At 42.5% G+C, this 12,115-nt stretch overlaps 1 non-coding gene across 1 annotated transcript; it reads right to left on the reverse strand.

Annotated features, from left to right (window-relative positions):
- Positions 1-85, reverse strand: TRNAP-AGG (transfer RNA proline (anticodon AGG)). Its single transcript has one exon. It is a non-coding gene; the product is annotated as a tRNA-Pro (tRNA).
- Positions 86-12,115: the final 12,030 nt, after the last annotated feature.

A 12,115-nucleotide genomic window follows, 5' to 3' on the forward strand; every position in this document is an offset into this window, starting at 1 on the left:
TGGAGGTACTGGGGATTGAACCCAGGACCTCATGCACCCTAGGCATGTGCTCTACCATGCACTCTACTCCCAAGCTATACCCTCCCCTTTCTGTGTGTTCTTTGTTTCTTTGTTTCCCACCTCTAATCTTGTTCAGCTGCTTCTGTCTCATTAAATTATAGCCACAGATCCTTTTTGATCTTTGTGACTCTTGCTTATTAATCCCCTGCCCTCATTCCGAGTTTGTCCTGACGTTCTGCTGCTTTTCTGATCTTATTTCTTCAACATCATTTTCACCAAATAATGCCTTGATCAGAAATCAACAAGGCTCCCTGAACGCCATAGTTTATGTCCTTCTGCCAGATTTTAAGGTCCTCCAGAATCTGGGCCCATTCTGCCTTGCCCACATTTATAATGGATTCTTTAATGAGTAGTTTATAATGATGCTACCAAAAAAAACCCCCCAAAACCAGCAACCAACCCTCAATGAACATTTTGGAGGATGCTTAGAAACCGGCTTATTATTTTCACGACTATAAATAGAGGAAAAGACTCAAACATTTATCCTGCTTTTATTCAGCACACTGCATCTCAGAGTTGCTGAGGGAAAGTTTCTCTTCGTAGAGACATGCTAACTAACAGGTAAGAAGGAATGGGAGAGTTAAAGCCACACCGCTGTGCCGGCGACCCCTGATGAAGTGATGGATCCGGGCAACAACCGACAGCTGTTACCACCACAAAAACAGACTCCAGCACCATGTACTTCTTTATAGACCTTCACAGTACCAGGGATGCCCACTCCCCAAATCCATCTGGAATCTGATCAAGACTCCAGACCTCACCATCCATTTACAGGAGAATACAGAGCAAAAGAACACTGGAGACAACATCCCAGGGAGGCAGTCAGGGACATCTACCGCCTGAAAACTGCGGGCAAATGACCCAGTTTCCTCAACAAGCCAATTGCATAAGAGAAAGAGGAGACGCCTATAGATTAAAAGAGCATTAAGAGACAGAAGGTAGATTAGTGGTTGCCAGGGACTGGGGTGGGAGGGGAAAAATGGCAGTGTTTGCTGATGGATACTGGGGTTTCTTTTGGGGGGTAAAGAAAATATTGTGGAATTTGATAGCGGCAATGGTTGCATAACCTTGTGAATATGCTAAAAATAACTGAATGGTATACTTTAAAAGGGTGAGTTATGATATGTGAGTTATATCTTAATTTTAAAAATTTTACAGAGGATTAAGAGACATGTTGACCAATGACAGTGTATGGCTTTTATTTGGATCCAAATTCAAACTACAAGCTGGAAGAAAAATTATGAGGCAGTCAGGGAAATATGAAAGTTGTGTATTAGATGCTACACAGAATCAGCTGAGTGTTCTTCAAGCTACTGTCTCAGGATCTTTTTTCCCAAGGTTCAGTGGTGACCGTGAATGGGCCTCCTCCCAGCTGCTGGGGAGATGCCCACTGTCCACTGGGACTAGGGCTGGCTGAGACACGCGTGCCACAGGAGGCTGCCATGCTCAGAATCCACCCAGACTTTCTTCAGAAGCATCCTTCACCGATGGCAAGGAGAGACAGCCACTAAGGCGTGGGCCACTACTGAGGGCCCCAGCTTTCTACAGCCGCCCCAGCGCAACCTCTGTCGTTAACCCCTTGGTGTGTTGGGAAGATAATGATTCCATTCTGTCGAGGTGGAAGCAGAGAAGGAAAGAGAGAAGAACTGATTCTGAAAGAACGCTGGTGGGAGCTTCACCGAGAAGCTTACTGCAGAGCCTCCGTGGAACCACAGACCTGAAAATTAAAGCACAGACAGACTTCCCATTTTTGAGTGGGTTTTATTCTGGAGATAAAGTGCAGTGAGTATTGTGAGCAAACATGAGAGTGCCAGGCACAGGACTGTTGAACAAGCACTGCTGTGGCCAGGTCCAGCCCCGCTCGGTTTCGGAGTTGCCCCTGACTGGGGCTCCGGGCTGCTAAGAGATGGTGTCGGGGCTTGCCTCCCGCTTCCCGAAGTTGGGAAGAACAGGAGAAGCTGCTTCTCTCTGCGCCGCAGCTGCTCAGCGCGGGCTTGGGAGGAGGGCTTCGGGGACACACATCTGACCGCTCTCAGAGACATCTGCAGCACGTCAGTGTCCGCTCTGTCCTTTCCTCCCCAGCCCCTTAATCCTGTTACTCCCGACAACTCCCACCGCCTGCTCCAGCTCCCAGAGGGGCCCTTCAGTTTACTTAGGCCACCCATTAGGAATAAGCTGACTTCTAGACCTTGAAAATGTTATATATTACAGTCAGTAATTTTAAATAAATGTGTATTCACTCAATTGCTCATTCATTCCAAAAACACAAAATGTGTACCTGTGAGGTGGGGGGTTGGGTGCTAGACACAAGGAATACATGAATGAAAGAACTCAGGAAACACTCCCTCTCTAGCTGGGGAGCCAGAAAAGGGGATGGAAAATGAGAATATGAGGCAAGATGTAGTTAGGTAAAGGCAGAACGGGGCACTCTGTCTGGAGGGAAAGGTGGGGTGTTTTTTGCCGAAGGCAGTGGCAGGGGCTCAGCGATGGGGTGGGGGAATCAGGTGGGCTCTAGAAGCATAGTCTCTCCAAGGGATCAATTTCCATCCTGTCCCTGGAGAGCAAGACATCTGATACCCAGATCAACACAATTATTAGTCCCCAGGGGACCATGCAGAGGAGAACCAGGGCGCTGCTACAATCACACTTCACCCCAGGTCCCTGAGACGTGCGTACTTGCTCATCCTACACACACACACACCCCCACACACACCCAGGAGCAGAGCCCATGATCCAGGCAACTGAGAAAACTATTCAGATACAAGAGGCAAAGGGGTTTGGGAGCAATGGATAGGCTGCCTCAATTATCCAAGTATTTGCTTTAATTTTTGTTTCCTGTAACTTTGCCTATCAGTTGCAATCATGATGGAGTTTGGACTAGAGATAATTCCTGTTTCAGTGACTCAACCACCAACCCTTGTCCTCTTTCCCCACTGCAGAAAAAAGAGAAAAAGATATCTGTGCTATTTCCTCCATAGTCAGGAGCTTTGGGAAGGGGTAGCACCCTCGTTATTTTCTTTGCTTTGCTTCAATGGCCAGTCTCATTGTCTAGGAAGGAAAGATTATCGCTGGTTGTATTATTTTAAAAAACGATCATTACTATTTTGCACTAAGGCAAATATAATAGAGCAGGGTCAAGGAAAGACTTGTGGATTTCCCCTTTTGGCTCTGCACCCTAGCTCTTCTCCCTAAACTCTCTAAACAGAGTGGGTAGGCCTGAACTCCTAAGAGATGCTTACAGAGATGGATCATTGACAAGCGTTTGCAGCTCAGACAGAAGGTAACCATGACGACAAGGAGAGCCTTGGTCCTCAGAGGAGACAATCAGGCCAGTACCTGGTCCCCTGAAAACTGCTCTTCCCTTCTGAGCAAAAAGGCACCCTGGACACGCTGCCAGGGAGGCTCCACCCTTGGCAATGACGCTGTATTGGCCCCATCACCAAGGGCTGCTATGCAGGAGGTGGGCTCCATCCCAAAAGATGTAAGAAACTGTCATTCAGGCTAAGTACAAATGAAAGGCTCAAACCTGCAAAAGACCACTTCTGGTTGAAAAAAAAAAACTTAGGCATTTGTTAAACTTAGAAAAAGAATGATATTGTTCCTAGTTGTTACGAGTGTACTTATTTAAGAATGTTTTTCCCCCAAAGTGAATATTTTGCAAAGTTATTTTTTTAATTGGATACAAACTCAAATGGTAAAAAGCCAGTCAAATTTAGCAGTGGGGGGTTGTATACCAACTTTAGTGACACTAACGTTAATAAGTTCTGATAACCCACTACCATCGGACCAGCCAAAGGAACTGCTTTCACTTTCAGTATATAAATCTCTTAAGTAGCTACTCTAAATAACTTAGGATGAGTTGTTTTCATAATTTTTGAAAAGTTTTAATGTTATATGAACCATACAATGTAATTCTACAAAAAGCAATACATTTCTTGGTTATTTTCCCTGGAGTTTAAACAGTTTAACACAAACTGATATTCAAAATGAATATAGTTGCATGATGGGAAATAGAAATAAATTACCAGATGGAAGCCTCTTGTCCTTCACAAATATTTTAGGACATCCAGGGATCACAGGAAAAAATAATGAACATACTTGTGCCAAATGGTTAGCAAAAAAAAATTCATGTCAACAAAATGAGCTTTGATTTAAAAAAAAAAATCGTCTATGATCTGCAAAATGCCTTCCTGACTCAAGGCAGCAGCAGATGGCAGTATAAACAGAAGATTCACTTTCCATCCACTTTCTGTGTAGAGCTTTGACTAGAGGACTTCTTGGCCAAGAATACATTTAGTGTTCACACTTGTTACAGACTTTTCTTCTTTTCTTAACAATCCCTGATAGTTATAATAAGTCAAATATTTATACCAAGTTTAACATGACCATATCCTTCATCTTTAAGAAAGACTGCTGCTGTGACGTACAAGTTGCCATAAAATGCTAAAAAGCATTTTTAACCAATGGTTTTGTTGTTGAGGCCAAATCCCACTCACTGATTGGGTATAAGCACCCTCACCAAAATCCAGGTAAGAAATTTCACATGAATCAGAAGAAAAGGAATGAAAAGGATTAGAAAATGGTCAACAAATCTTGGTTATTATCTTTGCACATCAAATCTTAATTTTCCTGCTTTAAATCATTCATATTTTAAAATACTAAATGTTAAAGTGAATCAAAGGTTTCAAAGATACAAGAAAATATGTGTTCAAGATTATGACTAATGTGAATACTTAGGAAAAACGGCTTTGTAAGGCATGACTGTGTCTTCATTGAGTTTATCCAGTAACAGAAAGTTAAGTTATTGGAATAAGAACTATGTTCCAAGTTCCTTGGGAGCTGGGGCTGAGAGAAGGGAAGAGCTGAGCCTTCTTGCAGATGAATAATAGAGGGGAGATACAGTCTCTACCCTCACCTTTATAGTCTCTCGGACAGTAATTAGGACCACTTGCCAAAGCAGGCTAGCTGGGATTTCCTGGAATGCTGACCAGTCCAAAATTACTTTCACCTCTCCCACATCTACAAGACTCTTTGGTTCATTTGGATGGAAGGCCATTCTGGTTGGTCTCAGACATCTCTTATCAAAATGTAAGCAATTAATTTCTGTTTAATGTGGTAGTCTGAACACATGCATTTGTCTGAATTCCTTCTCTAATCCTACTAAAACTAGAGTGAAACAATAAAAAGTAGGGAAAGAGAAGAGAAAGAAGGCGTCCTTCACCCTTTCTTCCTGTGTGCAGTGGGGACTGATGACTGGAGGGGGAAAAGCCATTCTGAAATCCTGAATACAGAGGCCCTCCCAAAGGATGGCATAAGACAGTGAGAAAAGATCTTGGAGTCTTGATGACCTGGTCGTGCATTGCTCCAGCCCTGGTGACTGCATAGCTCCACACTTCTTGTGATCAGAGGACAATAAGTCTGCGTAGGTTCAACCCACTGTTATTTGGGTTTCCTGTTACATGCAGCTCAACGCATTCCTAACTAGTAGAAAGTGGGTACCCAAAGCAGGGGCTATGTATCACCAGATCACGGTGAGGTGTGAGAAAGTTTAGGTAGCACTGTACATGAACTTAAATAACACTGACTCCTATAATGAGAAAGTTATTTGTTTCAACTTTCAACTTTCTTTCAATCCTTCTGATGGCATCAAGGAGGGAAAAAAATCTTAGTTTGATGATATGTCACTAATACCTCCCATTTGCTATGCTGCTTTTTAAGTAAAGGGAAAGTACTTCTTGCTGCGACAGAATCTTACTAGAATTTTAATAACATTACTTTGTTTCCACAGTATTCATATTCATGGTTCCCTTTTACTTATGGTAATTGATATTGATTTTCTAATTTTACTAGAGATGTAAAGTTTTCTTGAAAATAAATATATTTTTGGAAAATTACTTGGGAATAAAAGGAAAAAGATTACTAATAGATGCAACAACATGAATGAATCTCAAGGACAATCATGAACAATAGAAGCCAGATACAGCAGTGTGCAGAAAGTATGATTTCACTCATGAAATTCTAAAAAAGAGAAAACTAATCTATGATAATGGAAGCAGATTTGTGGTTGCCTAGGATGGGGCTTGAGGATGGGGGATGTGGAAAAGGCCATGAAGGAACTTTCTGGGTGATGGGAAGTTTCTACATTTTGGTTGTGATTTCACGTATATATACATTTGTCAAACTGCACAATTAAAGTGGGTGCATCTTATTGTATACAAATTATATCTCAATAAAGATAAAAAATAGAAAAGAAGGATTTAAATAAAACAAATTAATTGATTTAAAGAAAACTGTGTGTAAATAACCATTCAAGCCATCCTTGCATTTCACAAAACCCAGGAAGTGAGTTTCAAATGGCTGAGATGGGGAATATATATCACTTTGACAGATGCTGAGATCAAGATCCTAAAACTGCAACCAGGAGATGCTGGCTATGTCTGGAGATGAGCGGAAGTGTGAACTAGGGGGCAGTGGAGGAAGGAGGTCTGGAGAGGAGGTGGGAGGACAGGCATCGTTAATTACTCTGTTTCACAGCTGGGCTTTGACCTACCTAGAAAAATAGCAACACTTTAGGAAGATGGGGCATTCAGTCACGGGGGTTCTAGGGAGGAACACTTTTTTTTTAATGTGCTAATCTGTGCTTTTCTTCAGAATATGCTGGAAACCTTTCCATGCCCTCCCCACCTTTGATGATTCTTAAATTCACTAATTTATCGTCCCTTCCCCAGGCTTGTCTCTGCAGGTGGTCCTTACCCCTGCCCAAGACCTCTGCTCTCCAACCAGACCCAAGAACTGCTCGTAGCTCCAAAGCTCCGTGTGGTCTCGTTTCTCATCCAGCCTGATTATAACAGCCACCTACAGCAGGGAAGGGAAGGAGACCATTACGTAAAGGGGAATCTTCTGTGGACAAAAGCATTTTTTAGCCAGCTCTATCTAAGCTGGTCTCCGATATGATTTCCTCCCTTAAAAATCTCTGTGCACGGGATATAAACAGATGCCTCTTCTAAAATGCAGGAGGAGAATATGACTCTGTGAACAACACCAACAACAAATGTTGCCTTTGGGCAAAGGTCACGAAGGAATATGAGAAGAAAAAAAAAAAGCAACAGTTGTGCTCTGGTGATAGGATGCCAGACAGTTCTCGTTTTCTTTTAAAAATTCACTTGTGTGAGGCCTTTGGGGAAAGTGATAAAAATGTCCTAGAACACAAACCTGGTGTCTTTTGTGCAACTCTAGAAATTTACTAAAAATTCTTGAATTTTGTGGCACACAGATTATATCTCAGTAAAGTTCTTTATAAACCTTTTTTATGCTCTTTTATGAGTTTAACAATGAATTGAAAATTAGAAATTAAAAAAAAATTCCCAAATTTTCATAGCAGCACTATTTACAATAGCCAAGACATGGAAGCAACCTAAATGTCCATCAACAGGTGACTGGATAAAGAAGTTGTGGTATATATACACAATGGAATACTACTCAGCCATAAAAAGGATGAAATAATGCCCTTTTCAGCAACATGGTTGGATCTAGAGATTGTCATACTAAGTGAAGCAAGCCAGAAAGAGAAAGAAAGATACTATATGATATCATTTATATGTGGAATCTAAAAAGTACAACAAATTAGGGAATAAAACAAAAAAAACAGCAGATTCACAAATATAGAGAAACAACTGGTGGTTACCAGTGGGGGGGGGCAAAACAGGGGCAGGGGATTTTTAATAAGGGTTATTATGGGATTACAGAAATCGTGTGTATGAAACTTTTGAAAATTGTAAAGCACTATAGAATTGAACGAATCTTTTATTCAATAAAAGAAAAAGAGGCTGAGTATACAAATTCCCTCATGGTGTAAGTAACATCATATAAATCCCTATATCGAGTCTAAATGGGATTCCCCAAACCCAAAATGACCCTGAAGAGGAACTTTAAGCAACCAGAGCGGCATGGCCTTCTGTAAAATTGAACCTCAGGGTTCTTAACATGACTTTCCAACTTGAAAAAGGAAAAGATCAGATGGGAACAGATGCTCAGGGTTCCATCCAGCCTCCTGGGGAGGCTTGGTTGTTGAAGCCTGCGTTTGTTATTCACAGGCAGGGATGCTGCAGGAGGAGGGCAGGGGGCATCAGCCTGGGGAATTCTCTAGAAGGCCCACCTGTGGCTCAGGCGGCCTGGGAGACGGGCAGTGTCCGGCTCTGCTACTGCAAGAAAAGGCGGGTGGGACGGGTCTGCGGGGCTGAAACTGGCCCTTCGCCCCCCGGGAGGGTCCGCGGGTCCCAGCATCCGGACGCTTCTCTTGCAATAGGTTCCACCTGGACCCGGCGCGGGGGCGGGCGGCGGCGAGGGGCGCGGAGCCAGGGCCGCAGGGAACAGCCGGCCTTTGTGCTCGGGCGCCGCTCGTCCCGTCGGGCCCGGGGCGGCGATGGCTTCTGCGGCGTCCTCCTCGGGCGTCAGGTGGGGCAGCCGGGGCGCCGCGGACCCGAACAGGAGCGCTTTGTGCGTGCTGTTTGGCAGGGGCACCCCGGCCGGAGCGTCCCCCCCGCCTTTTTTTCTTTCTCCTTTGTCCTTGTTTCTTTCTTTCCGCCCAGACCTGTGTTCCTTGGAGCCACCTCTCTGGAAGTTTCCCGCTTCCTGGCAGCCGCGGTGGGCGGGGAGGGCCCTGGCTTGGGGATCTGGTGTTGTCCCCACCCCGCCACTCCTGGCTCTGCAAGCATTTGTCCCTTAGGTCTCGCCTCCCTCCTTTGTAAAATGGAATGAGAGCACTTCCTCCCCATCTTTCTTCTTGAGGCTCCAAAATCAGCTGGAAAATGGGCTTGATCAAAGGCTGTAAGTACTGCATCATTAAGGGTCAATGCTGGAAGTTTTATTGCTTTTTTTTTTTTGCATCTCGGTGGCCGCCGTGTTCCAAGGACAATCCTCTCCAGCCCTCCGGTCGAGGGTGGGGTGGGCTTTTGCCAAGGCATTCATCAGGCAGAGGCCTCAGGCCTGGATGGGCAAACCGTTAGCTTAGGTAGGTCTTGGTCGCAGGCCTGGAGCTGGATGGAGGAAAGTACAGTTAGTTGGTGGATGAAACACGGAGACTGATTGGGGATGGAGGAATTGGCATGCGAATAAACTTGGGAAATCAGGAGCAGGTGGGCAGAGTCAGACAGAAGTATAATGCTATAAGGCTGGCCCCAACTGGTACCCGAACTCTCAGATTAGGTGTAAGCTTCTTATCTGTCTCATCAAAGCAGAGTCGGATATTATTGTCAAAGCATTTAATTTACACCAAAACAACGCTCATCTCTGCAGTATAGAAAGATATCATGTCTGAAAATAAAAAGCAGGTAATAAGTATCATGATAGTAGTTAAATAGAATTAATTGAGCTCTTGCTGTTTGGGACTAATCACTCTACCATCATACCCATTTTTTTCTATTTTTTAAAATTGGGGTGTAATTCACCCATAACGTTTTTTTTTTAAATTGAAGTCTATTCAGTTTACAATGTGTCAATTTCTGGTGTACAACATAAAGTTTCAGTCATACATATACATACATATATTCGTTTTAATATTCTTTTTGTAAGTTACTTTAAGATATTGAATATAGTTCCCTGTGCTATACAGTAGAAACTTATTTATCTATTTTATATAGTAGTTAGTATCTGCAAATCTTTAATTTCCAATTTATCCCTTCCCACCCCTTTACCCCCTGGTAAACCATAAGTTTGTTTTCTATGTCTATGAGTCTATTTCTGGTTCTGTTTTAAATAAATTCATATCTTTTTTTAGATTCCACATTTTTTTAGATGTCATATGGTATTTTTCTTTCTCTTTCTGACTTACTTCACTTAGAATGACAATCTCCAGCTCCGTCCATGTTGCTGCAAATGGCATTATTTCATTCTTTTTATGGCTGAGTAGTATTCCATGATATAAATATACCACAACTTCTTTATCTAGTCATCTTTGGCACAACATTCTATTAGTTTCAGGTGTAACATCATAATTCAATATTTGTATATATTGCAAAATGATTACCACTATAAGTCTAGTTAACATCCTTCAACATAGTTACAATTTTTTATGAGAACTTTTAGGATTTACTCTCTTAGCAACTTTCAGATATACAATACAGTATTATTATCTATAGTCACCATGCTGTACATTACATCCCTAAGACTAATTTATTTTATAACTAGAAGTTTGTACTTTTTGATCTCCTTCATCCATTTTGCCCACCTTCCACTCACCCACCCCCACCTCTGGCAGCTACCTATCTGTTCTCTGTATCTGTATAATAACTCAGTTATTATATATATATATAGACATACACACATATATATTTTAGTTTCCACATATAAATGAGACCATACAGTATTTTACTTATTTATTTTACTTAGCATAATACCCTCAAAGTCCAACCATGTTGTCACAAATGGCAACATTTCATTCTTTTTATGGCTGAATAATATTTTCTTTACCCATTCATCCAACGATGGACACTGAGATTGCTTCTGTGTCTTGACTATTATAAATACTGCTGCAGTGAACATGGGGGTGCAGATATCTTTTTAAATTACTTTTTCATTTTCTTCAGATAAATACTCAGAAGTAAGGTTGCTGGATCATATGGTAGTTCTATTTTTAATTTGTTGAAGAAGCACCATACTGTTTTCCACAGTGGCTACACCAATTTACATTCCCACCAACAGAACACAAGGTTTCCCTTTTTTCCACATCCTCCCAAGCACTTGTTATTTCTTGTCTTTTAGCCATTCTAACAGGGGTGAGGTAATATCTCATTGTGTTTTTGATTTGCATTTCCCTGATTAGTGACATTGAGCACCTTTTCATGTACCTGTTGGCCATCTGTATGTCTTCTTTGGAAAAATGTCTGTTCAGATCCTCTACCCATTTTTCAATTGGGTTGTTTGTTTTTGCACTACTGAGTTGAATGAGTTCATTATATATTTTGGATATTGATCCCTTACATATATATGATTTACAAATATTTTTTTCCATTCAGTAGGTTGCCTTTTCATTTTGTTGACGGTTTCCTTTGCTGTGCAGAAGCTTTTCTATTTATGTAGTCCCACTTGCTTATTTTTGTTTTTATTGCCTTTGCTTTTGGTGTCAGATCCAAAGAATCGTCACCAAGACTGACTTTGAGGCACTTAATACCTATGTTTTATTACAACTGTTTTAATAGTGAGAAAACCGAGCCTCAAAATTCTAACTTGTGCATGATCACACTCCTGGTAAGTGGCAGAAAATGGAATGTAATGAGGTGTGTCTTAGGCTGCAAATAACAAACTACCAAAGACTAGGCAGCTTAGACAACATTTATTTCTCACAGTTCTGGAGGCTGGAAGCCCAAGATCAGGGCGCTGGCAGATTTGGTGCCTGGTGTGGGCTCTCTTCCCGGTTTGCAGATGTCTGTCTTCTCACTGTGTCCCCACACGGTCGGGAGAGAGATCCTCTTTTCTTAGAAGGCACTAATCCCATTCGTGAGGGCTCCACCCTCATGACCCAATCACCAAATCACCAAAGGCACCATCTTCAAATACCATCATATTGGGGAGTAGGGACTCAACATATGGATTTGGTGAGGGAGGGGCACAAATATTTAGTCCATAGCAAGGTGGCAACAGCCTTTGGTTTTAACATATCAACCCTCCCTAGAGCTTAGGACTTTTCTCTGTATGTGACATACAGACCAAGACACCAGCAGTTCAGTCATTGGAACCTGACAAGATCTATGCTGTAGAACGTGATTTTCATTCAGTCAGAAATATGCATTGAGTACGTACCGCACTGTGTACAGGAAGCTACAGGCGTGTGACCTCACCCCTGCTGAGTCCTCCTGCTTCTTACCTCCCAGAGGAACAAATGGAAATGAGAAGTAATTTCAAAGAAAGTGACACTAATGGAGGAATTGTTGCCAGAGGCTCCAGCTATCTGTTCTCACTGCTGAAGACTTGAGTGTGGTCTCACAGAGATCACTGTCCCTCGCTGCAGGGGGTCCCTCTCTGGTCCCCTCCCCACTGCAGCTTCCTCCTGCCAACCCAC

This window comes from Vicugna pacos, chromosome 7 (assembly GCF_048564905.1).
Source record: "Vicugna pacos chromosome 7, VicPac4, whole genome shotgun sequence".
In the NCBI taxonomy this organism is placed as follows: Eukaryota; Metazoa; Chordata; class Mammalia; order Artiodactyla; family Camelidae; genus Vicugna; species Vicugna pacos.